Genomic DNA, 26,905 nt, shown 5'->3' with positions numbered 1-26,905 from the left:
CTGACAGTTTGTGGATCCAGAACGTACTCCCTGATGAAGGACCTTCTAGCGCCAGAGAAGCCGGCGGACAAGACGTTCAAAGATCTCGGTAAGTTGATCGAGGAACACCTTAAACCGGCGAGCAGCATGCACCGGCGGCGAGAAGGGCAAAGCGTTCCAGACTTCATGGCAGATCTCCGGCGACTGGCGAGCCTATGTAAGTTCCCAGAGCGGAGATGCTGCGAGACTTTTTTATTGAGGGCATCGGGCACGCTGGGGTTTTCAGGAAACTGATTGAGACCAAAGACTTGACCTTGGAAACGGCGGCTCTGATAGCCCAGACATTTATCTCAGGGGAGGAAGAGACCAGAATGATGTATGACAAAAATCTTGGCTCAAATGCGGCAAATGACTAGGGAGTCAACATTGTTAACGCAGCACACAGTTCTCCAGGCAGACAAGGGCAATCGGACATGCCCCAGCATGTCGTCGAACTCAAAGGGGGAATTCAACAGAGATAATGGCTACCTGATCGGTGATTCATGCCATCGCAATGGACAATGCGGCCAGTAATGGGGCCATCAACACCTGTTAATGGTGCGCTTAAGGACAGTTACAGAGACAGTCAGAGACGATCGACTGGTAATGGACCTTTTGTTTCCAATAACGGGGCCTCCAGCTCATGCTGGAGGTGTGGAGGCAAACACCCAGCCAGAGCTTGCAGGTATCAGTAATATACTTGCAGAAACTGCAACGTCAGCGGTCACTTGGCGCGTATGTGCAGGAAGCCTGCAGCCAGGTTGATGTACGAGGAGGACGCAGGGATGAACTCTCGATTCAGGTCGATTGCCTACTGTGGGGAAACCGCGTAGTCATGCCCCAGATGGGCAAAGAGGTGTTCATCAGAGAATTCCACAAGGAGCACCCGAGCATTGTCACGATGAAGGCAATTGCCAGGTCACACGTTTGGTGGCCAGGGATAGATGCAGACCTGGAACTTTGTGTTCGCAGGTGCAACACGTATGCTCAGCTGGGCAACGCACCCAGGGAAGCCCCCCTTAGCCCCTGGTCCTGGCCCGCCAAGCCATGGTCACGCATCCATGTGGAGTACGCAGGTCCTTTCATGGGAAAAATGTTTTTGGTCGTAGTAGACGCCTACTCCAAATGGATTGAGTGTGCCATTTTAAATTCAAGCACATCCTCTGCCACGGTAGAAAGTCTACGGGCAATGTTCGCCGCCCATAGTCTACTGGATGTCTTGGTCTGCGACAATGGCTCGTGCTTCACAAGCACTGAATTCCAGGATTTCATGGCAGGCAATGTAATCAACCATGTCAGAACGGCACTGTTCAAGCCGGCCTCAAACGGCCAGGCGGAACGAGCAGTGCACATAATCAAACAGGGGATGCTCAGAATCCAAGGGGGTTCCCTACAAAGCCGCTTATCATGCCTCCTGTTGGCCAGTAGATCCCGACCACACTCGCTCACAGGGGGTCCGCCCGCAGAGCTGCTAATGAAAAGGACGCTCAAAACCAGGTTATCCCTTATACACCCTACTATGAAAGAAATTGTTGAGAGCAGGCGTCAGTCACAATGTGACGACCATGACAGGAATGCAAGGGCGCGATGTATTGATGTCAATGACCCTGTTTCTGTCCTTAATTACACTGCAGGGCCCAAATGGCTTGCAGGCACTGTGATTGCCAAAGAGGGGAATAGGGTTTTGGTAGTTGAACTTACCAATGGACAAATCTGCCATAAACACGTGGATCAAACTAAAAGGAGGTTCAGCAACCCCATAGAAGAAGAACACGACGTAGAGTTTACTCCACCACAGGTGACCGAACACCGGAACCAAGTGGAGGAGAGCCCAGTCACTGTGGGCAGTCCAGACAGGTCTGTGGCACCGCAAACAGCAGACACTCAGACCAACGCCCAACAACTGAAGCCCCAACTCAGGCGCTCTACAAGGAAGCATAAACCACCAGATAGACTTGGCCTGTGATCACAATAAGACTTGGGGGGGAGGTGATGTCATGTATTCAACTATCATTGTAACCCATGCATAAGCTGACCTAAGTACACCTTGAGAACATTGACCACAAGGGGCAAACTTGTGGGAGACACTCCTAACCTGGACCTTCAAGTATAAAAGGGGAAGCTCCACCCACCTTCATCTCTTGAGGTCTTGGTAATAAAGGTAACTGGTCACAGAGTGACCTTCGCTCAAGTGTGGAACCTCGTGTGCATTTATACTGTATAGTAAGGACATATCAATGTAGGTCCCTTGCAGTCAGAATTAGGTGAATTCATAATGGGGAACAAGGAAATGGCAGACCAATTGAACAAATACTTTGGTTCTGTCTTCACTAAGACACCAATAACCTCCTGAAAATAATAGGGGACCGAGGGTCTAGCGAGAAGGAGGAACTGAAGGAAATCCTTATCAGTCAGGAAATTGTGTTAGGGAAATTGATGTGATTGAAGGCCGATAAATCCACAGGGCCTGATAGTCTGCATCCCAGAGTATTTAAGGAAGTGGCCCTAGAAATAGTGGTCATTTTCCAACATTCCATAGACTCTGGATCAGTTCCTATGAATTGGAGGGTAGCTAATGTAACCCCACTTCTTAAAAAAGGAAGGAGAGAGAAAACACGGAATTATAGACCAGTTAGCCTGACATTGGCAGTGGGGAAAATGTTACAATCAGTTATTAAAGATGTAATAGCAATGCATTTGGAAAGCAGTGACAGGATCAGTCCAAGTCAGCATGGATTTATGAAAGGGAAATCATGCTTGACAAATCTTCCAGAATTTTTTGAGGATGAAACGAGTAGACTGGACAAGGGAGAACCAGTGTATGTGGTGTATTTGGACTTTCAAAAGTCTTTTGACAATGTCCCACACAAGAGATTAGTGTGCAAAATTAAAGCACATGGTATTGGGGGTAATGTATTGACATGGATAGAGAACTGGTTGGCAGACAGGAAGCAAAGAATAGGAATAAACGGGTCCTTTTCAGAATGGCATGCAGTGACTAATGTAGTACTGCAAGGTTCAGTGCTGGGACTCCAGCTATTTACAATATACATTAATGATTTAAACAAAGGAATTGAATGTAATATCTCCAAGTTTGCAGATGACACTCAGCTGGGTGGCAGTGTGAGCTGTGAGGAGGATGCTAAGAGGCTGCAGAGTGACTTGGACAGGTTAGGTGAGTGGGCAAATGCATGGCAGATGCAGTATAATGTAGATAAATGTGAGGTTATCCTCTTGGGTGGCAAAAACAGAAAGGCAGAATATTATCTGAATGGTGACAAATTAGGAAAAGGGGAGGTGCAACGAGACCTGAGTGTCATGGTACATCAGTCATTGAAAGTTGGCATGCAGGTACAGCAGGCAGTGAAGAAGTCTCGTTGCTCCTCCCCTTTTCCTAATCTGCTGCCATTCAGATAATATTCTGCCTTCGTGTTTTTACCACCAAAGTTCACATTTATCCACATTATCTGCCATGCATTTGCCAACTCCCCTAACCTGCCCAAGTCACCCTGCAGCCTCTGAGCGTCCTCCTCACAGCTCACACTGCCACCCAGCTCAGTGTCATCTGCAAACTTGGAAATATTACACCCGGAGCTTGAGGTGTTGTAGCTAGTGACACTTCCTGCACATGTGGTCATCAAGCACTTGCCACATGGCACAGGATGTGCATTCCACCAGACTGAACTGCCCTGCCATGCTTCTATTTAATGGACTAAGATTTAACCGAGCAGAAATAAAATTAACAAAAAAAAAGCACTCACCAACTGCTCACCAATCTATTTTATATATTAACTAACTTAGCAGAAATAAACTTAAAACTTAAAAAAAATACACTCACCAGCTACTCACCAATCAGCTCCTTCCCTTGTGCCGATGTCAAATTTTCAACTCTGACTGCTTTTTCAAAAACTCTGTTGATTTGCTGCCACTACTGTAAGGTTCTGCAAAACCAACCACGGAGACATGTGGCAGGGAGAATGGGAAGATGCCATGTTTAAAATGACCAACTGCAGCCAACAGCCTGTAAACTGCGGGGAATGATGGGACTCTGGCCACCCTGTACAGTAACAGACAGTGTTGCAGGGGCACGGAACCGGATGGGGGATGAACGTACATTTGGTTCTTCCAGGAAAATGGATACAAAGCAACTTTATATTTTAAAAGGACATTTCTCCAGCTTTTCATGTAAAACCCTCACAGAAGAGGCAACATGGCCAGGCAAAATCTCCCCAGTAATACACAAGACAACACAATGGGTATCAGTTTGAATAATTAAACAAAGGCCCACAGGTCTGATGCAAGCATTTTGGCCAGCCCAGACAGAGTGGCACCTCTGTCGAGATAGTGAACAATCATCTTCATTCACCCAATCAGCGAGTGACAGGATACAGGAGGTGTGGCTAATCTCCCATTCCAGACAGATCGATACACATCGAACTGCCATTCACACCCTTTTTTTTATTCAAGGAAGACCCAAGACAATGGCATGCAGTTTTGGCGCGAAGAATAACGGACTGTAAGAAAAAGCTGCAAAAACACACAAGGAGGTTTTTTTGGGCTTGGGATTTGGAGGATGGAGGTTGGAGTCAGCTTTTGTATTGAGTTGTAGAGTTGAGTTAAGAAGGTGGGAGTCAGTTTTTGTTGTGGTTGAGTTGAGTTAAAGGGGAGTTGAGTCAGCTCTTCACAGGGCCCTCGCTCTGGGGAAGGTGTGCTTAACTCCAGCAGCTTTTTGTCAGGAGCCAACCGAGAGGCAAATAGAAGAAACCGACGCAACATCAAGGAGGAAAACCAAACCGACCAACAACGTAAAGCCCACCCCTGAGGGACCCCGAGCTGAAATAAGTGCCCCCAGAACCCCGGAGTTGATAGGATTGTGAGTATAGCCCAAACCCCCTCACAGACTCAATTTAGGATAGGAATTGGTGAGAAGGGTGGAAGTGGGAGGTGGGGTTGTGTGTGTGTGGAATGTTTCAACCTCTTATCTTCCCCTTCCCAGTTGCGAGAATGTTTCGTGTTGTTAAGTGAGATTGTGCCATTACTTCTATTTACGACCTCTTCCTATGCCCTCTATCTTTGTGTTTACTATTCTAAATAAACAACATTAGCCATTTTGCACTCTTACCCACTGTGTCTGGTGCCTCATTACTCACCCATCCTCATAAATCGCACGTACAGAACCTCAGGGGAGTGTGGATTCGAACCCACACCCCAAGCTCCCCTTACAATGGCGACCACGAAGGGATATGCGTTGAGTGAGGGTGAAGAGACAGTCAGCCTTGGTGGAGAGGAGTATAAAATGGAGGGTAGGATTGCTACGTATGTAACAGCAAGGACAAACTGCTCAAGGAAGTGGGTGCAGGCGCTGCTGAGGGCTGAACGGCCTGAGGACGCAGCAGCCAGGTGGACCCAGAGTAAAGATCATAAAAGATCAGTGGAAAAGGCAGTATGGCTGATTTGCTTTCGGAAGCAAATACAGGTCTTGGACAAGCAGGTAGACGTCCTGCAGACAGAGTTAACTGAGCAGAGAGAGGAGCTAGTAAAGAACAGCAAAGAAAGGGAAAAGCTGGATCAGGATTTAAAGTGGGAGAGGCAGGAACGAGAGAGGGATGGAGAAAGCCATCGCAACCACACGAAGTACCTTCAGTCCCAGGTAACTGAGGGAAACGGTCATATCAAGGGATTGCAGGAGGAACTTGCTCAGGCTCAGAACCAGGGAAGGTTGGGAGAGGGTAAGAGTCTCCAGCTACAAGCTGCGCTTCAGGCGTGCCACAGCAGGGCAGAGGCGGATCATCGTTCCTTTCAGGAAAAAATTGATCGGCTCACCCTGGCTCTGGCTGAAGCCAAAGCAGCCCTTGTTCTAGCCGGAGCAAAAGCTCTGGAAGTGCCCGAGACTCGAATCCCCACTCGGCCTGACACCAAAAATCTGGCCCTAGCTGAGGCAAAAGCCCTTGGCTGGGCTGAAAGCAAGGCACCCAGTAAAGGAGTGGTGTGCCTAATCAGCCCAGCCGAGGTGCGGAAGGGGCAGCATAGTGAAACAGGCTGTGGGGAGGAGGATAGGGAGGAAGAATCCTACAGGCCCTCTCCCACAGCCCCATTGGGGATCCTGGAGGAGAGGCAGGGTGAAATGCTGGAATCTAAACCTCCGGCACCAGCCCCAATGTGCCCCATCAGGCAGAGTAGATTCGGACCACTCGCAATGAGTCAGGCTGAGGGTCCCCTACAGAACCAATATGTGCTTCCCCACAGTGCGACCCAGCTGCGGCAGATGGTGGCCCATTTGAATAAACTTACCCAAAAAGGAAACCCTTCTGTCCACTTTATGGAAGTAGAGCAGGTAGGAGACATAAATGACTGCGATGAGGCCGAACGGAGCAAACTGCTCCTGTTCTCACTGGACCCAGCCCTGTGTCAGGCTCTCTCTACTGAGAGCAAGAGGGGTCAGCGAACAGTGGCCGCTCTCCAGGAGGATATCCTGGAGAGATGCCCCCAGGCGTTCGCTGATCGACTGTGGCCAGTGTATGAGGAAGCCAGTGGGGGGAATTTGGACCGAACCCAGCTGGATGCACACCGACGTGGTCGCTGGCTGCGTGCACTGGTGGCAAACAGCCGACTGGAGTTGCGCGCCCAGGCCAACCTGTGGTTCGATTTCAGAGACCCCCAAGCCACAGAGGATACGTTGCTGAGGCAACTGACCCTCTCTTTTCGCAATGGCAGAATCGGGGGGGAGAAACCCACCAACGGGAAGATGTGTGAGATCCGCCCCGGCTCTGATAACAGAGAGTGGAGGCAAGAAAGGAATTGGCAGACAGAGAGGTGGTTTACTACGGGTGTGGGAAGACAGGGCACATGAGGAGGGAATCCTCACTCGAATCCCCACTCGGCCTGACACCAAAGATCTGGCCCTAGCTGAGGCAAAAGCCCTTGGCTGGGCTGAAAGCAAGGCACCCAGTAAAGGAGTGGTGTGCCTAATCAGCCCAGCCGAGGTGCGGAAGGGGCAGCATAGTGAAACAGGCTGTGGGGAGGAGGATAGGGAGGAAGAATCCTACAGGCCCTCTCCCACAGCCCCATTGGGGATCCCAGAGGAGAGGCAGGGTGAAATGCTGGAATCTAAACCTCCGGCACCAGCCCCAATGTGCCCCATCAGGCAGAGTAGATTCGGACCACTCGCAATGAGTCAGGCTGAGGGTCCCCTACAGAACCAATGAGGCAGAAAAAGAGAGGCCCCAACCTCAGCCCCAGTCCCCGCGGCTGCAAGCCCTCCCAAGCCAGCTGTGCCCAGTCCTCCCGCCCCACTCGAGGGTCTCCTCGCGGCTCTGCAGGCACTCTTTACCTAGACTGGGAAGGTCGCAGCCGTGACCGGGGGCGAAGTCCCTCAGGCCCAGACCAACACCCCCCAATGACTAGACCTCAAGGAACCCGTGTACCTCTGCCCGGTCACCTATGATGCGTGGGGCAGACCACGTGTCATGATGGGGGTTGAGGGGGTCCAGGGGGAGTATCTGCTGGACACAGGGGCCTCGTGCACCCTGGTTCATGTAGATGACCGACCACCTCAGCCCTATCCAGTGGGCACCCCTACTGCCTAACCAGCTTCACTGGAGAAGAACGCGAGGGCTTCTTCTCCAAACCACTGCAGATACACATAGGCACCCTCCACACCATGTGGAAGTGTGTCCTTCTGCCGTGGGAGAGAGTGGGTAAAGGCATCCTAGGGGAAGATTTCCTCAGCGGCCAGAAAATTCTGGTCGACCTGAGGAACCACTGTCTGTGGGGCACAGCTGACACTGGGGAGGGGGAAGGTACAGCAGTAATCCAGGGGAAGGGTTCCCTCTGCACTGTAAAGCCGAAGGAGGGATATGACCTCGGCGCTCTGGTAGACGGCACCCCGATGATCTATCAGGCTTTTGTGCGGGCCAACCTGGCGGCATTTGCCAGGCATAAGCACGACTGTGGATGGGTAAATGGGGTCGAGGTCAGAGTAGATGGGGACCCCATGTCTAAGCCCCAGAAGCAGTATAATTTTCCCAGGGAGGCTACGGCAGACCTAGAGGTCGCATTGGGATCTCTAGTCAGACAGGGAGTGTTGAGACCAATAGCCACACATGTGAACTCTCCATTTTGGCCGGTTAGGAAAACGGACAATCTTTGGACGGCAACGGTGGACTACCGAGTCCTCAATAAAAATATCCCTGCCTGTGCGCCCACAGTGGCAGCCATAGCCGACCTAGTTGCAGCCATCCCCGCGTCCGCAGCCGTCTTTACGGTGCTGGACATCTCGAATGGGTTCTGGTCCATCCCGCTGCGGCGGGAGGACCAGTACAAATTGGCCTTTACATTCAAAGGACAGCAGTATACCTGGAACTGTCTTCCCCAGGGCTTCCACAACAGCCCGAGCATTTTTCATCAGTGTATGGCCAACTGCCTGAAAGAGTTCAGCAGACCCAGACAGCTAGTCCAGTATGTGGACGACCTGCTGCCATTCTCCGATTCGGAGGAAGAGCACGGTCCCCTGCTGGCAGAGCTGTTGAGACTGCTGCACGAGGAGGGTTTTAAAGTAAACCCTAAGAAAGCATAGATCGGCCAGACAGAGTTAAAATTCCTGGGCTGACTGTGCGGGCAGGGGAGAGAGCCATTGATGAGGCTAAGAGGAGGGCAGTTCAGGAGTTACTGGCTCCGACTACAGTTACAGGGGTGAGGTCGTTCCTGGGTCTGACCGGTTACTGCAGGGACTTCATTGAGGATTACGCAGCCATTGCAGCCCCCCTATTCCGGCTCCTGCGCAAAGGCATGGAGTGGGAGTGGGATGAGGACTGTGATGCAGCATTTACCCGCCTCAAGGGAGACCTGCAGAAAGCTCCGGCCCTGGGAGCGGTAGATGAGGGCGAGGAATTTTTCCTGGAGGTAGCAGCCAGCGGGGATAGCTTAAGTGCTGTGCTGACGCAACAGCGGCACGGCCAGCTGAGGCCGGTGGTCAACTCCTCCAGGGTCCTCACTGAGGTTGAGAGGGGTTACTCAAACTGTGAAAGGCATCTGTTGGCCACCCACTGGGCTGTGAAGCAGTCGCAGGTGTTTACAGGAGTGTCTCCAATCACCCTCCTCACTCATCTCACCCCCACTCAGATGCTGCTGGATGGGAGAATTAAGGATGGGACAGTGAGCAGCGGACGCATTGCTCATTGGACCCTCCTACTCTCACAGATGGATTTGAGAGTAAAAGGGATGTGCGAGCCCCGACTGGCAGCTAACATGCTGTACCCCGGGAAAGCCCACCGTTGCTCCGTTGAGGGGGTCTGGGACGTGGACATAGGGCTCCGGGCCGGGATCCATCCCCACGGCCGGGAGATCTATGTTGACGGGTCGAGCACGGTGGTGGGGGGGGGGAAAGGCTCACAGGGTGCAGGATTTATGATCCCCAGGCAGGCATTGCCAGGGCCATAAAGCTCCCAACCACCATGAGCGCCCAGCATGCTGAACTGTCGGCAGTCATGTATGTAATCACCCACCCCAACGATATACCATCTGTTCAGATAGTATGTTCACCTGCAATGCCTGCACGGAGTACATCTGATCCCGTCACGGGTATACATCTGCAGACGGTAAGCCCCCGGCCATAAAACCCCTACTGCAGCACATCATGCAGGCAGTAGGGACCGGGGCACACATTTGCATTCATAAAGTAAAGGCCCATTACAAACATGAGCCCAGGGCTGCAGGGAACCAAAAGGCAGATTAACTGGCCAAAGAGGGAGCCCGAACGGGAACCAAGTGGAACCCGCTCGAGGCAGGCCCCATAGCAGCTATCCGGGGCGGACAGGGAACACAAGGGAGCGCAGGGGTGGCTTTGGCCCCGGACCTCTAGCAGGTACAGGCGCGAGATCCCGTCCTCAAGTCCGTCATGGACAAGCTGACTGCGGGAGAAAAGGTTGAAGGACTGTACGGAGGCACAGGCATCCATGTTAGGGAGAAGATGTTGTTTAAAGGAGAGCAGTGGATAGTGCCACAGCAGCACCAGAGGGAGTTCCTTCAGCTGGCCCACACAGGCCCTGGAGCTGGACACCCCGGACCGGAGGTCACCTGACAACGGGTGGAACAGGTCGGGTGGTGGCCCCAGCTCCGTGAAGACACTCGTGAATTTTGCGCGAACTGTCTTGTCTGTGCAACCAATAATCCAGATCCTCAGAAAAGAAAAGTGTCTCTTGGACACGCAAGGAGGGTAGAGGGACCATGGCAATCGATACAAATCGATTACATAGGGCCCCTACCTGTGGCTAAGGGAGGGTACCGGTGCTGCCTGGTTTGGGTGGACACTTTCACAAAGTGGGTTGAAGCCTTCCCTTGCCGAACAGCCACAGCAGCGGGGACCACCAGGATATTGGTTAGGGAGGTGTTCTCCAGGTGGGGATTTCTACAGTATGTGGAGTCCGACCGGGGGAGCCACTTCACGGGACAGGTCATGCAGGCAACCCTTAACGTGCTGGGGATTGAGGGGAAGTGGCACGTCGCCTACACCCCCAGTCCTCAGGGCTAGTGGAGCGTATGAATAGGACCTTGAAAGAAAAACTCAGGAAGGAGACTGGGGATTCCCTGCAGAGGTGGGTGGAGAGGTTGCCCCTGGTTTTGATGGGGATCCGGGCCAGCCAGTCGAAAAGCAAGGGGTATTCCCCATACGAGCTCATGACTGGAAGAGCCATGCGAACCCCCGCCCATGTACTTGCCCCAGTCCTGACGGAAGGTAATCGAGGTAAATAGGGACCACTTTACCAAGAGTCTGTGGGAGCACCTCAAGCAGATTCACTGGCAGGCAGCCACTAACATGGGGAAGCAGCACCGATTGCTGCTGGAACCGAGCAAACACCACGAGTGGCAGATGGGGAACCAGGTCATGGTCTGCAACTTTGCCAGGGTGAGAGTCTTTGAGCCGCTATACATGGGGCCTTACGGCATTGTCGACAAGGCAAGCCCCATGGTATACGTGATCAAGATGCCCCGCCAGGTTAAATGGTTTCACATTAACCAATGTAAACTGTTTAACCCCAACAAGGCAAAACCTCGTGGGAAAGGGCAGCCCGGAGGGATAATCCCGACGGGAAGCCCAGGCCCCCAGCCCACCACTGTGGCCCCACCGATCCCACCACAAGGAGCAGTGATTTGCTTCACAGGTACAAACTACCCACAGATTTGGGACCCACAGGAAGGGGGATTCCCACCTTACATATGTAACTCACCTCCACCCGTTAGGAGATCCGCTCGGACTCCGCAGCCAAGGGTGTCATCGTCCCTAGCAGCCTGTTTTACTTTCCCGAGATGTACTAGGGGAAAAGGGCCGCGCAGGGCAGGCAGCCAGTCACTGGACGTGACCCCGTAGCCAAGGTCTCCTGACAGGGGAGGGGTTGTACCGGAGACAGGGGCCGCTGACAGTGAGGAGCTTGTCGGGGCTAGCCTAGCCTTCGGTGCGGACAGCCCAGAGCCTGCTGTCATGTATCTCACATTACTGTATATAACTGTATCTTACCATGCTATACATAACTGGATATGACCTGTAACAATAAGCATGCCTTACCACCAGGGGTGCACTTGCAGGAGACACTCCATACCTGTCCCACTGAGGTATATTGTTATGTGTTGATGTGTGTATCGTCCTGGTACCTTAAATGTAATATAAGCATAATGGTACACCACAGAGGGCGCTGTGGTGGGAAACCTGAAAGTACCTGCAAGAGGCAATATAAAAGGCTGACCACCACACCTGAGAGGCACTCTGAGGCTGTTCAATAAAAGACGAAGGTCACAGCAGTTAGATTGACACCAGACCGTGTGGAGTCAGTGATTTGTGTGCTACATACACCACATTGGCGACAAGGAAGCGGACGAACTCCACGCAACCATGGCTACTCTGGGCTCGCTAAAGGATTTTACCGTGGGAAATGATTGGGAGGCCTTTACGGAAAGGCTCGAGTACTACTTCACAGCAAACGACCTGACGGAGGACACATACGCAATGAGAGATAAGCGTAAGGCGATATTGCTCTCCAGTTGTGGAGATGAGGTTTACTGCCTCGTCAGGGATTTGCTGGCACCCGGGAGCGCCAGGGACAAGTCATACGAGGAGCTGACTGAACTCATTCGTGACCAGTTGAAACCGAAGGAGAGCATCCTCACGGCCTGATACAAATTTTACCATCACTGCAGACGCGAGGGCCAGGATGTCACAAATATGCTGCGGACCTCAGGAGACTCGCGGCGCCGTGTGCAGAAACTGCAAGTACACAGGGCATCTGGCTCGCATGTGCAGAAAAACAGCAGCTCAGCTGGTATACGAATCGGAAGGGTCGAAAAGCGGACCAGAAGACGGTTGGAACAGTGCACGGGACGCCGAGGTACAGCAGGTTAACACAATCAATGTCCACTGTTCTTACACCAAGACGCCTCCAATTATGATGAGGGTTCTACTCAATGGGATACCCGTCAACATGGAACTGGACACGGGGGCCAGTCAATCCCTCATGAGCGTTCAACAATTTGAACAGCTGTGGCCGCACAAAAGCAACAGACCAAAACTCACAAAGATCGACACCAAACTAAGGACCTATACTAAAGAAATCGTCCCAGTCCTTGGCAGCGCCATGCTCTCAGTCACACACAAAGGGATGATGAACCGACTTTCCCTGTGGATTGTCCCCGGGGATCTCCCAGCCCTGTTGGGGAGAAGCTGGCTAGCAGAACTTAATTGGAAATGGAATGATGTTCACGCCATGTCGTCAGAGGAACAGACCTCCTGCTCAACAGTTCTAAGCCGTTTTGAACATCTCTTTCAGCCAGGTGTGGGCACCTTCAAAGGGGCTAAAGTTAGAATCTACATCACACAGAATGCCAGACCGGTCCATCACAAGGCTAGAGCTGTGCCTTATGTGATGAGGGAAAAGATTGAAAATGAACTGGACCGGCTTCTGCGGGAGGCATAATTTCTCCCGTGGAATTCAGCGACTGGGCAAGCCCCATCGTCCCCGTCGTGAAGCCTGATGGATCCGTGTGAATCTGTGGGGATTACAAGTCTACCATAAACAGAGTCTCCCCACAGGACCAATACCAGCTGCCCAGAGCGGAGGACTTATTTGCCACATTGGCTGGAGGAAAACTTTTCTCGAAACTTGACCTCACATCTGCATATATGATGCAAGAACTGACCGAAGAGTCTAAGCTACTCATCACCATCAACACACATTGAGGCCTTTTTGTGTACAATCAATGCCCATTCGGCATCAGGTCAGCAGCTGCTATATTCCAGCGCAACATGGAGAGTCTGCTCAAGTCCATCCTGGGGATGGTTGTGTTTCAAGATGACATACTCATCACGGGCAGGGACACCGACTCTCATCTCCACAATCTTGAGGAAGTACTAAGTCGATTGGATCGGGTAGGCCGAAGAGTTAAGAAATCCAAGTGTCTGTTTCTCGCTCCTGAAGTTGAATTTTTGGGCAGAAGGATTGCCGCTGATGGAATCCGCCCAACCCAATCCAAAACCGCAGCGATTCGCTGGCACCCAGGCCCCGGAATGTCTCGGAACTGCGTGCCTTTCTCGGGCTACTCAATTACTTTGGGAACTTTATGCAGAACTTGAGCACGCTGCTGGAGCCTCTCCATGTGTTACTCAGAAAGGGGTGCGATTGGTTTTGGGGGGACGTCCAAGAACGCGACTTCAATAAGGCACGCAACCTTCTATGTTCCAAGAGTGTTTTAGCCTTTTTTGACCCAGGTAAAAAGTTAGTCCTTCCGTGTGATGCGTCAGCGTACGGGGTCGGGTGCGTTTTACAGCACGTCAATGATGCGGGTAAATTGCAGCCCGTTGCTTATGCCTCCAGGTCACTTTCGCGGGCGGAGCGCGGGTACGGAATGGTTGAGAAGGAGGCAGTCGCATGCGTGTACGGTGTCAAAAAGATGCACCAATACCTTTTCAGGGCCAAGTTTGCGTTAGAAACCGACCACAAACCCCTCACGTCCCTACTATCCGAGGGCAAGGCAATCAACGCCAACGCCTCGGCGCGCATTCACCGATGGGCACTCCTGCTGGCGGCTTACGACTACATGATAAGGCACAGACCAGGCACAGACAACTGTGCCGAAGCGCTTAGCAAGCTACCCCTGGCGACCACAGAAGGGTCCGACGAACAGGACTGTGAGATGGTCATGGCAATCAATGTCTTTGAATCCACAGGTTCGCCCATGACGGCTCGCCAAATCAGAGCCTGGACGACCAGCGACCCCACGTTATCTCTAGTTAAAAGATGCGTTTTAACCGGTGACTGGGCAGAGGCTCGCGATGCCTGCCCCGAGGAGGTTAAACCCTTCCATAGGCGCATGCATGAACTCTCACTACAGGCAGACTGCCTTTTGTGGGGCAGCCGAGTAGTTATGCCCTTACGAGGAAGGGAAGCGTTTGTCCGGGAGCTCCATCGCGAGCACCCGGGGATCGTCCTTATGAAGGCCATAGCCAGATCTCATGTCTGGTGGCCTGGCATTGACGCGGACTTGGAGCTCTGCATCCGTTGGTGCACTATTTGTGCCCAACTCAATAGTGCCCCCAGGGAGGCCCCCCTAAGCCCCTGGCCCACCAAACCGTGGTCGCGGGTGCATGTAGACTATGCGGGCCCATTCATGGGCAAAATGTTCCTCGTAGTCGTTGATGCATTTTCAAAATGGATCGAGTGCACCATTTTAAACTTGAGCACCACCTCCACCACTGTGGAGAGCCTTAGAACCATGTTTGCAACGCACGGCATTCCTGACATATTGATCACTGATAATGGTCCGTGCTTCACCAGCGCAGAATTTCACGATTTTATAGTTGACCACGGCATAAATCACGTTAAGACGGCACCTTTCAAGCTGGCCTCCAATGGCCAGGCAGAGCGAGCAGTGCAGATCATTAAACAAGGCATGCCCAGAATCCAAGGTCCCACACTGCAGAGCCGCCTGTTGCGACTGCTGCTGGCATACAGATCTCGTCCGCATTCATTGACTGGGGTTCCCCCCGCGCAACTATTGATGAAATGAACCTTAAAGACCAGGCTCTCGTTAATCCTCCAGACATGCATGAAATTGTTGAGGCTAAGAGTCAAAAGCTAACTGAGTACCATGATCGAAATTCGAGGGGGTGGTGGAATGAGATAGGGAACAAAGTGTCTGTGCTAAACTATGGCTGGGGTCCCAAATGGCTTGCAGGGACAGTAACAGACAAAGAGGGAAACAGGCTACCGGTTGTACAAATGGACAATGGCCAAACCTGCCGGAGGCATGCAGACCAAGTAAAAAGTAGATTCACTGATAACACTGAAGAACCAGAGGCCGACTACAATGTGGAACTCACACTACACCTGGTGGACAGACAGGTGGAACAACCTGAGGAAAGGGCAGTCTCAACAGACAGCCCTGACGAGATACCAGCAATCACACCGAACAAAACAGACAGCCCAGGCGAGATACCAGCAATCACACCGAATGAAAAACAGGCACCAAGGCAAACAACTGAACCACAACTAAGATGCTCCATGCAAGAGCGCAGATCACCTGAGAGACTGAATCTATAAAGGCAATAAGACCTTGGGGGAGAGTGCTGTCATGTCTCTCACATTACTGTATATAACTGTACCTTACCATGCTATACATGACTGTAACTGGATATGACCTGTAACAATAAGCATATCTTACCACTTGCAGGAGACACTCCAGACCTGTCCCACTGAGGTATATAAAGGGAGTTCTCAGACAAGTGCAGCACTGGAAAGCTGGAATTAAAGGTGCAGGTCCTGAGTGACCTTGACTTCAGCATGTGTCTCATGTAAGTCAGTACATTAGAGTCAGGACTTAACACCTGCAAGTGAGATAGTGGCGGCGGGTCCCAGCAGTGAGTGGTCCCTGGAAGAACGAGAGTCTCCTGACAGGGACGGGGTTGTACCGGAGGAAGGGGCCATCGACAGTGAGGAGCCTGTCGGGGATAGCCTAGCTTTTGGTGCAGACAGCCCAGAGCCTACAGGGAAGAGGGTGGTGACGGGTCCCAGTAGTGAGTGGTCCCTAGAAGAACTGAGGAAACGCTGTGAAAGTATCAGCTGCGAGTGGTTTCGGGTAGAACCCTTGTATAACCCAAAGCCCCCAGAGGATACAGGAGTCCCCGGCAGTGAGGAGCCTGCCGGGGGAATTTTCATTGCTCCCGAGGGCAGTGAGCCATCCCTGGAGGGGGTGAGGGGCTGTACCAGCCCAGTAAGCACCACCCGAAGCTCGGGGGACACCATGCCAGGGGAGACAGAGGGGCCGCGGAGGTCGGTCCGGCCCAAGAGGCCAAGGAAAGGTGGTCTCCCCCTACATTCCCCCCGCATAAAAGGAAAACCAAGGAGTGTCCTAGGGATTAGCACAGCCACCCGGGAAGGATGGCAAGCAGGTTAAAAAGGAGAGCAGTAGGTGTGTACAGATATATATAAAGATTTCTCTAGTGTAGTGGGGCTCAGGTGGCCTCTGCAATATAGGGAGTATAACAGTGAGGCTTTTGAGCCAATAGGATAGGGAGCCTGGACTTCTTTTTTTCTCTCACTTCCTCTTTTGTGTAAGGTTTGTTTGTTGTTTCAAGTGTTTAGTAGTTGAAACCCCTTGACTTCCACAGTAAAATTGTGGTTTGCGGTCAGACCGATAGGCACACACAGTTTAAACCTGTGCAGGGGTATTGTGAGGTGTAGACAGAGTGGAAAATGGGGGAGGGATGAGCCAGGGGGCTCAGGGTTTTTGAATCAAATGAGGTTTTGTCTTTCAGAAGAGGAACCAGAGATGAGGAAAATCCTGCTCCTGTACACCTACATCAGAATGTGCATCGGCTACTGGGGAGAGACTGAAGACGCCATCATTTTTGGATGCTCAGGGGGGGCAGGCACCGACTGTCACAACAGGAGAAGGGACACCAGGGGTAGAGGGGACCGCAATGTATACCCACAGGGGAAGGTGGCCAGCGTGGTTGGGGTCCAATTCCACTAGATACTCCAGCCACCCCGGGGTCACGTATGGGGAAGCATCAGTCTCCTGCCCCAGCATTGAGGTGATCGCATCCGAGGTTAGGGTAGTGGTTGGGAAGAGGGTTCGCCTGACCTATAAAGGGTACATCCCGGTGGGAAGGTGGTGGTGGCTCAGGAAGCTGAGCAAGGACATGGGAAACCCGACAGCAGATTGGGAGGGACTGGACAACAGCACCTACCAGACCATCACGGGCACTCGGGGGGGGGGGGAGTAAGTGTGTGTTGGGATAAATGGTGGGAGGCGGAGTTAGGAGTGTGCATGTGGGGATCAGAGAAGATATGCCCTGCAGGCATCTCCATAGCGTTCTCCCGACAGTGGCGGGATGAAGGAGAGGGGGTGGGATGGAACCGGAGCATGGTCGCATGCATAGTAAGCCACCCCAGCTACATCCACGCCACCGAGTTAAGCGCACACCCCAGACAGCCCCTGCCCACAGCCCCGACCGAACCAACTGACATGGACAGATGCCCTACCATCACCCAGGGACCAGAGAACGGTTTAGTTTTGATTCCCACGGACAAGCTGCTATACCAGGGGGTCCACTACGCCGTGGCCTCCGTCATCCTAAACCTTACCGAGGTGCACCTACCTGAGCGGTGTCCAAAAGAGACAGAACGTCTCTACCAGGCTCTCCTTCGAGAAATGTTCAGGACATTCTACGAGCTCAATTTTGGCTATTTGAATAAGACTTTGCTGTACCGTCTACAGCCCAAAGACAACGTCAAACCGAAAAGACACAGAAGAGGGATCTGGAATGATGTTTATACTGGTTTCAACACCAGGGCATCAATGATTAATAGCATGGACAATTATGTAGCACATTTCGGATACCACATTCCATTTTTACCAGAGCATCTGACAGATCTGTTCAAAGCAGCACAAAAATCCCAGAAACATTATTTCAACAAAAAAAACAGTAAAATTGGGAGCCCAGATAGCTGACTTAAATTCAAGGCCCTGGTAGGATTGGGGGTTGGACGTAGAGGTCCCAGCCTGGGACCGCATCCTCTCTCACGCCCTGGTAGTGGCACAGCTGATCATCGTAGCCGATTTGCTGGCGATCCGCTGCCAGCTTAGGAGAAAGGGCTGTCGTTTAAAAATTGAGAAAGCTATGCGGGAGGCCAAGTCAAAGGCCAAACGAAAAGGGAGGGCTAGCAAAGTCTATGCAGTATGACGGGACTGATTGTACGAGCCGAATGTATTACAGTGTTGCAGGGGCACGGAACCGGACGGGGGATGAGCCAGCGACCGTAAGGGGGAAGAGCGTACATTCGGTTCTTCCAGGAAACTGGATACAAGGCAACTTTATATTTTAAAAGGACATTTCTCCAGCTTTTCATGTAAAACCCTCACAGAAGAGGCAACATGTCCAGGCAAAATCTCCCCAGTAATACACAAGGCAACACAATGGGTATCAGTTTGAATAATTAAACAAAGGCCCACAGGTCTGATGCAAGCATTTTGGCCAGCCCAGACAGAGTGGCACCTCTGTCGAGACAGTGAACAATCATCTTCATTCACCCCATCAGCGAGCGACAGGATACAGGAGGTGTGGCTAATCTCCCATTCCAGACAGATCGATACACATCGAACTGCCATTCACACCCTTTTTTTTATTCAAGTAAGACCCAAGACAATGGCATGCAGTTTTGGCGTGAAGATGAATGGACTATAAGAAAAAGCTGCAAAACACACAAGGAGGTTTTTTGGAGGTTAGAGGTTGGAGTCAGCTTTTGCATTGAGTTGTAGAGTTGAGTTAAGAAGGTGGGAATCAGTTTTCGTTGTGGTTGAGTTGAGTTAAAGGGGAGTTGAGTCAGCTTTTCACAGGGCCCTCGCTGTGCTTAACTCCAGCAGCTTTTTGCTTAGGAGCCAACCGAGAGGCAAATAGAAGAAACCGACGCAACATCGAGGAGGAAAACCGAACCGACCAACAACGCAAAGCCCACCCCAGAGGTACCCCGAGCTGAAATAAGTGCCCCCAGAACCCCGGAGTTGATAGGATTGTGAGTATAGCCCAAACCCCCTCACAGACTCAATTTAGGATAGGAATTGGTGAGAAGGGTGGAAGTGGGAGGTGGGGTTGTGTGTGAGTGGAATGTTTCAACCTCTTATCTTCCCCTTCCCTGTTGCGAGAATTTTTCGTGTTGTTGAGTGAGATTGTGCCATTACTGCTATTTATGACCTCTTCCTATGCCCTCTATCTTAGTGTTTACAATTCTAAATAAACAACATTAGCCATTTTGCACTCTTACCCACTGTGTCTGGTGCCTCATTACTCACCCATCCTCATAAATCGCACGTACAGAACCTCAGGGGAGTGTGGATTCGAACCCACACCCCAAGCTCCCCTTACACTGGGGACTGCTCTGCGCTGCTCTGATACTGCCACCACTGTTTAAAGCTGGTGAGGCCGCTAATTTGTTGCTCTGTGCTCTTCCTGTTGTTGTTAATTATATTGCAATGATGACAAACATCACACATAGTTCTGGGAAAGGGGATGAGTAATTTGCTGTCAACTCTTTCTGTTCCAGTGCTACTCAGATATATATTTTCCCTGTTTCCAGCTTGTCTCTCTTTCTCACCTAATGGTATTGATTCTTGCTGGGGTCTAGCTCCACTGGCACCAGCAAACCTTTAGTACCTCAGCCAAGTAGCTATTCTTTATGTGTGAGTGCCAGTAGGCTATTTGACTGCTCAGTGCATTACATTCCTATCTACACAAGTATTTTCAAGCAAGGGTCATTAGACAGCAATAAGGAAGGGGAGCTTGGGCTAATGTTTTTTCTTCTCCAATCCCTGGGACCAGGGGCCAATTTTCTGCTCAGCATATTTTTTGTTGGGCCTACATTTGTATCCTAAGTACTGTTTTAGCTTGGAATTAATGCCAGCAATGAATCCCATACTGTTCAGCAGACTCTCAAACACCTCAGTGCTATTTGTAACAAATATACCTGCACTGCAATTAAATGTGAAAATTGGTAGTGATTCAGAAAAAGTGAGAATTTTGCTCCAGATTTTCATTTTTAAGCTTTGGAACATGCAAGTTGCAGAAAAAGGTGGATAACTCTGAAAGAATTTGTTTTCAACTTCACCAGTGATGCAGGGGTGAATTGGAGCAGTTGAGGCACAAGAACACAGGCCAGGTGGTCCGTGCAGGAACTCAAGGGTGGGCTGCAGTCCTCCTTTTCGATGAATGGGTGAAGATTTATTGAAAGCTTTCTTCTCCCCATTTTACTTGGTTCACCATCCTGGGATTTTCCACATGATGACATCACGATTTCCGGGCAAAGGAATTCAGGGTGCAACGCCATAGCGCCGCCACAAAACTCTCGCCGAATATGGTGGGAGTCGCTGATCTCGCCGCGCCCGGTTGCAAAACCATTTGTGCCCCATTGCGCAAAGGAACCCAATTTTGCCCTCTTTATTTTTCCCATTACCACCTCCTTTTACCTTGCACCATCATACCTTTCATCATGTAATCTCTTCTGCCTTCCAGCCTATCACAGACCTTCCCTTTTTTTCTATCCTCTCCTCCCCCTGCCTCAGTACTTGCTTAAAACCTGCTGCATCTCTAACTTTATCCAGTTCTGATGAAATGTCATTGAACTGAAACGTTGGCTTGGATATTAACAGGGGTGGGTTACATAGATGCGGGGTGGAATTCAGATGGGAAACTTGGAAGTCTGAGTTTCTCGACATGCTGTGGAGGTTTAACTCTCTTTAACAGGGTCTTTTGGCCCTGACTGGTTTCCTGCCCAGAAATCAGGCTGTAGACTCTATATATTTCTATGTCATTTTGTTGGCTGTAAGGGTTATATAGGAAATTAGTTTGGAAAATCCCGATCTAGTTTCTAGTGGGATTAAAAACAGGAAATGCTGGAAATACTCAGCAGGTTGGCTTCCAGTCGGGCAGGGAGCAATCTGGAGCAAACCACAGGAGCAGGTAGGTTTGATCCATAACCCCGGTGGGGCTCCAATCACGAGTCCGGGGAGGGGGTCTGATCCCGGGGGGTCCGATCCTCGACCCTGGGTGCCTTTGTATGGGGGAGCTTGGTAGGTCGGGGGTGAAACACTCCTGCTCCTCCTGGCTCACAAGCAGTGCTGTGAAGGCACTTGCTTTCTCCCTGAAGCTGTCCTCGCCTCACTTCAGCTGCCAGGTTTCCCGAGGCCTGGGACACAGGCAGTCAGCCTCGTTAAAATATTTAAATTGCCAACCCGCCTCCTAGGAGTGTGTTGGCTGCCCACCCCTTGTCCCGACTCCGTAAAACCTGGAAGTGGGCGGGTTGGGGTCGGGGTTCAAATTTTAAAAACATTAGCATCCTATCTGACCCCATGCTAAAATTCAGCCTGTGAACTCTGTTTTTCTCCACATAGATGCTGCAAAACCTACTGAGTATTTCCAGCATTTCCTGCTGTTAATCCCACAAGAAACTAGATCCGGACTTTCCCAAACTGATTTCCTATATAACCCTTACAGCCAACAAAATTATATAGAAATATATGGGCCCGAAATTGATGCACTCACCACCCACTGCCTCCTCGGGTTCCGCCCAGTGTCAGTTTCGATCTGACCTGGAGCGGGCAGGAGGGGAGAGCCGTCGGGAACCGCCCGTTGACGTCAGTGGATGGCCGAGTGGCGTAAGTGGACTCCCGCCCGCCGAGACACCAGATTGGTGTGGGCGAGAGTCAGTGGGAGTCGGCGCCAGAACGGGGGTGGACCGCTGCGAGGAGGCTGGGCCGTCCCCAACGGTAGGTATGAAGAGCTGAAAAAAAAGGTGAGTAAACATTTTTTTATTTTTTTCTTTACAGGGACTTACCTGTAAGGGGTTCCCTGAAGGTGTTCCGATGTTTTATTTATTTTTTAATGCTTTTTCTTTGCAGGTCTTCGACCCTCCATGGGCCCAACTCCATCTTTGGGCGGCACTTGAGTGGCAAGCGCCTTTGCCACCGAGATTGGGAGCTCCCGCCGGCTGCTGCCCAGCGCCTTTTGAAGGACCTTTTGGATGAAAACCCTGCCCAAAGTACCATGAGGTACCTCGGCGGCCACCTGGGCGGGCACTTGGGCAGGCGGGGGCCTTCACCAAATTCGGGCCCATAGAGTCTATAGCACAGAAACAGGCCATGCGGTCCAACTGGTCTATGCTGGAGTTTATGCCACACACAAGCCTCCTCCCCCCACCCCCAGCCCTCTTCACCTAACCCTATCAGCATATCCATCTATTCCTTTCTTCCTTATGTGCTTATCTAGCTTCCCCTTAAATGAAGAAATCTTCATCCTATCAGTCTGTAATGTATTTGAAACCAGACCCCAGTGATGAAAAGCCAGAGTCTGTTCCACTGTCTTGATGTTATTTCAGTTTACGCAGCGTTCAGCATGATGGGATCTTCGTGAGCTGCAGTAATAAACTGTATGGTGTTCCAAACTAAAAGCAACAAAATGACAGAGGTTCTTGCTAGATGAACACAAACAGCAGCTTTCATTTTATAGCATAGTGCTTGCTTCTGGATATTGTATCAACACTTGTGAGAAGAGAGTTTTTTTGTAGTAAATTTCTAACCCAAAATATATTAAAGCAATGAAACAAACTGTGTCCCTAAAGGAGCTACCCCCTCCAAGCATTGCCATGGCAACAACCTAGGGCTGTCAAGAAATGCACAATCATAAAGACAATTCAGCATCATTAAAAATAAGGCATGTCAAAAATAGAAATAAAACAGTGGAGTACCATTTCATATGTTGCAGTTATGATCTAATGTGGTTATTACAGTGGGGCAAATAAAAAACAAAGGGCCGAAATTGGGCTCCTGACACCTGCCGTTCTAATTTCGGCACCTAAAAGTTACCGCCCCAAACAGGGCACTGCCGAATTTCACCCCCAGAAAGTGCCAGAAAAGCACAAATGATTCAATGTGAAAGGAAAAGGTAAGTCAACATTAACCTAGCTTTCTCTTTCGGAAACTTACCCACCTGCTGTGCACTTCCAGCATTTTCTATTTTGTAAACAATTTCAGATTTCCAGGATTTCTGATTTTTTTTTGTCTCGACATAAACAATTCTTTCAAATAACCACAAAGGACTACAACGTCAGAAAAGACAAGAGGCAGCTAATCAATTTACATAAATTTGATCACACTGATGTAGAGTATGGGTATTCAAAATAGGGCTAGAACCTCCACTTTTGAGCTTATCGCTTTTCAGATCGCCGGCTTCTCGCCCATTCTCAAAACACCTAGTTTACATTATTGAAAATGGGCGTTACCGCGAGCGATATCAAATAGGCGGTAGCGTTAAATTTTTCTGACCTTCTGCCATAAAGTGTGGCCGTCCTTAGCAACAGCATGGCAACGTTCGATTCCTGCGATTCAGGAGGTCAAGGGTCATCATGACATGCGCAGAAGAGGAGACAGGGAGAGAGGGAGCTCAGCGGCACTGAAAGCATGTGTGGCTGTGGTGTGTGCTATTCTGGCTGTTGTGGGAGGAATGACAGAGATTCACCAGCAACAAAAAGCCCACTAGGCACCAAGAACATAGTTGGCACCGAGTTGTTGTCCAACAAATAACATATAAAATGGAAGGGATGGAGGAGGCCCTGGAGTTGGTAGCCAGAAACACTGGTGGCAGAGGGCTCCCAGTGGTCCCGGAGCACTGCACTGCACCCCAAGGTGACGCACCCCCATTGCCAACCACACATGAGAGCCAGCAGCAACATCTTGCTTATGGCTCGGAGCACTCTCCCACCTCGGGACCATCCTCTCCCGTATCCGTCCAAGCAGTGCTTCGGCCATCACCGCCCCCTCCCCCCAGTGAAGCATCACCTGAGGACCCCCTCGGCCAGGCGGCTTGGAGTCAGGAGGGTAAGGGTAAGGGGTAGCGGTGGGGAGGAGAAGCGGGGTTGGGGGGAAGGGTTGGTTTGTACAGGAATACTGATGATTTCAGACAAATGTTTTTTATTTAACAAAACCTTGCAGCACATTGGCTCGGATAGCTGCACCATTACACACTGGTGATTCCTTAACATCAAAGGGTATAATAACACTTCACTTCAATCAACATAAACTTTAACTGTCATCAAGGTGATGCCCACCATTGATGTCTGACCTGCACACCCAGTGTGTCAGCCTTGGAAATATAACCAACGTTCTTTCAGGCAAAGCAATCATTGATGAGCTCATGGCGTAAGGCTCTTGCAGCTATTATGCCACCATGGGCCCTTTCATGCGGTCTACAGGGGGGCAGGGGCATGGCTTCAGCACCAGCCTGATTGTCTGGCCCGATGTCAGCGTCCGCCTCCTCGTCCTCCTCTTCCGCTCTCTCTGGTGAGGTGGACTGTCAGGCTCATCAGGCAATTCTTGGTACCCTCCTGATAACCAAGTTGTGTAGAATGGAGCAGACCACCACAAATTGAGCTACCCGCTCAGGGTTGTATTGGAGCTCGCCTCCTGAGTGGTCCAGGCATCTAAAGCGCTGCTTCAGCACTCCAATGGTTTTCTCCACGATATTGCGAGTTGCTCTGCGGCTCTCGTTGTATCGCCTCTCGGCCTCGATGTGGGTATCACGCAGGGGGCTCATCAGCCAGGTGGCGAGGCCATATCCTTTGTCACCAAGCATCCAGCATTGACCTTGTGGCTCATTGTTAAACAAGTCAGATACAGTGCTCTCACGCAGGATGTGCACATCATAGATGCTGCCCGGAAATTGAGCATTCACTGCCAGTATAATTTGCTGGTGGTTGATAACTAGCTCGACATTCAGGGAGTGAAATCCCTTGCGGTTCCTGAAAACCTCAGCATCCTGAAAAGGTGCCCGCATCGCGATGTGCGTACAGTCTATTGCTCCCTGCACCTTGGGGAAGTTTGCAATTCTGGAGAAACCTAGAGCCCTCTCACTCTGTGTCTCCCTGGTCATAGGGAAGCTGATCAAGTCCCTCCTGTGTGCAAACAGGGGTTCAGTGACCTGTCTAATGCAGCGATGTGTGGCATGCTGAGAAATTCCGCAAATGTCGGCAGCTGTGGCCTGAAAAGAACCCGAGGCATAGAACGACAGTGCGGCGGTGACTTTGACCTCGACGGACAGTGTAGTTCTGATGGTGCTGGCAGGCTGCCGATCTGCCCTTATCAGCTGGCATACCTCACTGATAACCTCTTTGTGGAAGCGCAGTCTCCGAAGGCAGGTGGTGTCGGGCAAATCGAGGTAAGAATGCTTCTCCTTGTACTTGCGGGGGGTGTAACGTCTGGTCCTCCTCATCTGTCTGTCACTTCGTACATTGAGCACATAATGCAGTGCAGCGTTCCTTTAGCGATGTAGAGTCTGCTGCATGTATTTGGTCACCAAGCGAGGGTGAGAAAGGATAGGCCCCATTGCAGTAGCTCTCTGTTTGCCTCCGATTGCACACAAATAAGGAATGTCCCGACGAGCACACCTCTTCAATTCCAATCAGTCACAGTGTGGTCAAGATATTTTTACAGATGTTCACATCAACTCCAATGCCCTGCAGAGTACATCCGAACTCTGCCAAGGTTGAAGCACAGCAGCTTTTTAAAGGACGTGACATGTAATCTACAACTTGTCCATAACGCTGTGATTCGTTCGGGTTAGTTACACTTTTCATGGGTGGTTTTTTGAGCGAGCGATATTGTGGGCGAAATGTGTGCAAGGTGGTGAAATTGACGATGGGTGATCCCCATGGCCGCTAGTTTGGGTAAATATGCTCTTTACGACAAAAAACAGTCACCAGGCGTTAATATTGAATCTCGGTTTTAATTCCGTGCGGAAAGTAACGCTGGGCGATATTATGGGCGTTGAATTCGCCCACCCTGCTGATTCCACCCAAAAAAAGTGGGCGGGCGGTAATATTTTTTCTCACCGTTAAGCACATGGGGAAAGTAACGCTCACCGATAAGTTTCCCAAAAATGCCCGCCAGTTTCCATTTTGTGCGAAAATGGACGATATATGGGCATTATACGTCAGTTCAGCAGGCGATATTGCCGGCGGGGGCGGTAAAAAAGGGGTGTTCAGATCATCGGCTTTTCGCCCATTCTCAAACCACCTAGTCTCCACTTTTGAAAATGGGCGTTACCCCAAGCGATATAAAATGGGCGGTAGCGTTAAATTTTTTTGACCTTTTGCCGTAAAGTGTGGCCGTCCTTAGCAACGGCATGGCAACGCTTGATTCCCGCGATTCTGGAGGTCAAGGGTCACCATGACGTGTGTAGAAGAGGAGGCAAGAGAGAGGGAGCTCAGAGGGACTGAAGACATGGCTGGGTGTGGTGTGGCTGCTTTGGAAAGAAGGAGGAGAATTTATTGCTTCACTGCACGAAGGCAAACAAAAAGTAGGTGTTATCAGCCAAATATTTGACCAAATTTGACCTATAATGGAGAGAGGAGGAGGTTTCACAGCATGCTGTGGAGACTGACGCCGGAGAGAGCAGTGAGGTGGGAGAGGAGCACATTGGAGGGCACAAAAGAGCCAGGAGGTTCTCGGTCGAGGCAAGTGCCTCCCTCCTGCAGGAGGTCGAGTTACGCTGGGGTGATTTGACACAGGGAGGGCGTGGGAAGCCCACCCCAAAGGCCTACCAGAAGATATGGGCCGAGATAGCAGAGGTGGTCTCGTCGGTGACCAACGAGGTGCGGGGGGCAACCAATGTCGCAAACGATGGATCGACCTTGTGGGATCCGCAAGAGTAAGTATTACATTGATTTACATGTACTTATGTAGACTATCAGCAGATGTGAGGTCTTGCTGGCCTAATGAAATCATTGCAATGCACAATGTGTTGATGGTCATGAAATGTAATGATTTTGATAGCGGTGATGCTTTTGTCGTGCATATG

Source organism: Pristiophorus japonicus, chromosome 18, assembly GCF_044704955.1.
Source record: "Pristiophorus japonicus isolate sPriJap1 chromosome 18, sPriJap1.hap1, whole genome shotgun sequence".
In the NCBI taxonomy this organism is placed as follows: domain Eukaryota; kingdom Metazoa; phylum Chordata; class Chondrichthyes; family Pristiophoridae; genus Pristiophorus; species Pristiophorus japonicus.
This window is presented reverse-complemented; position numbering follows the sequence as displayed.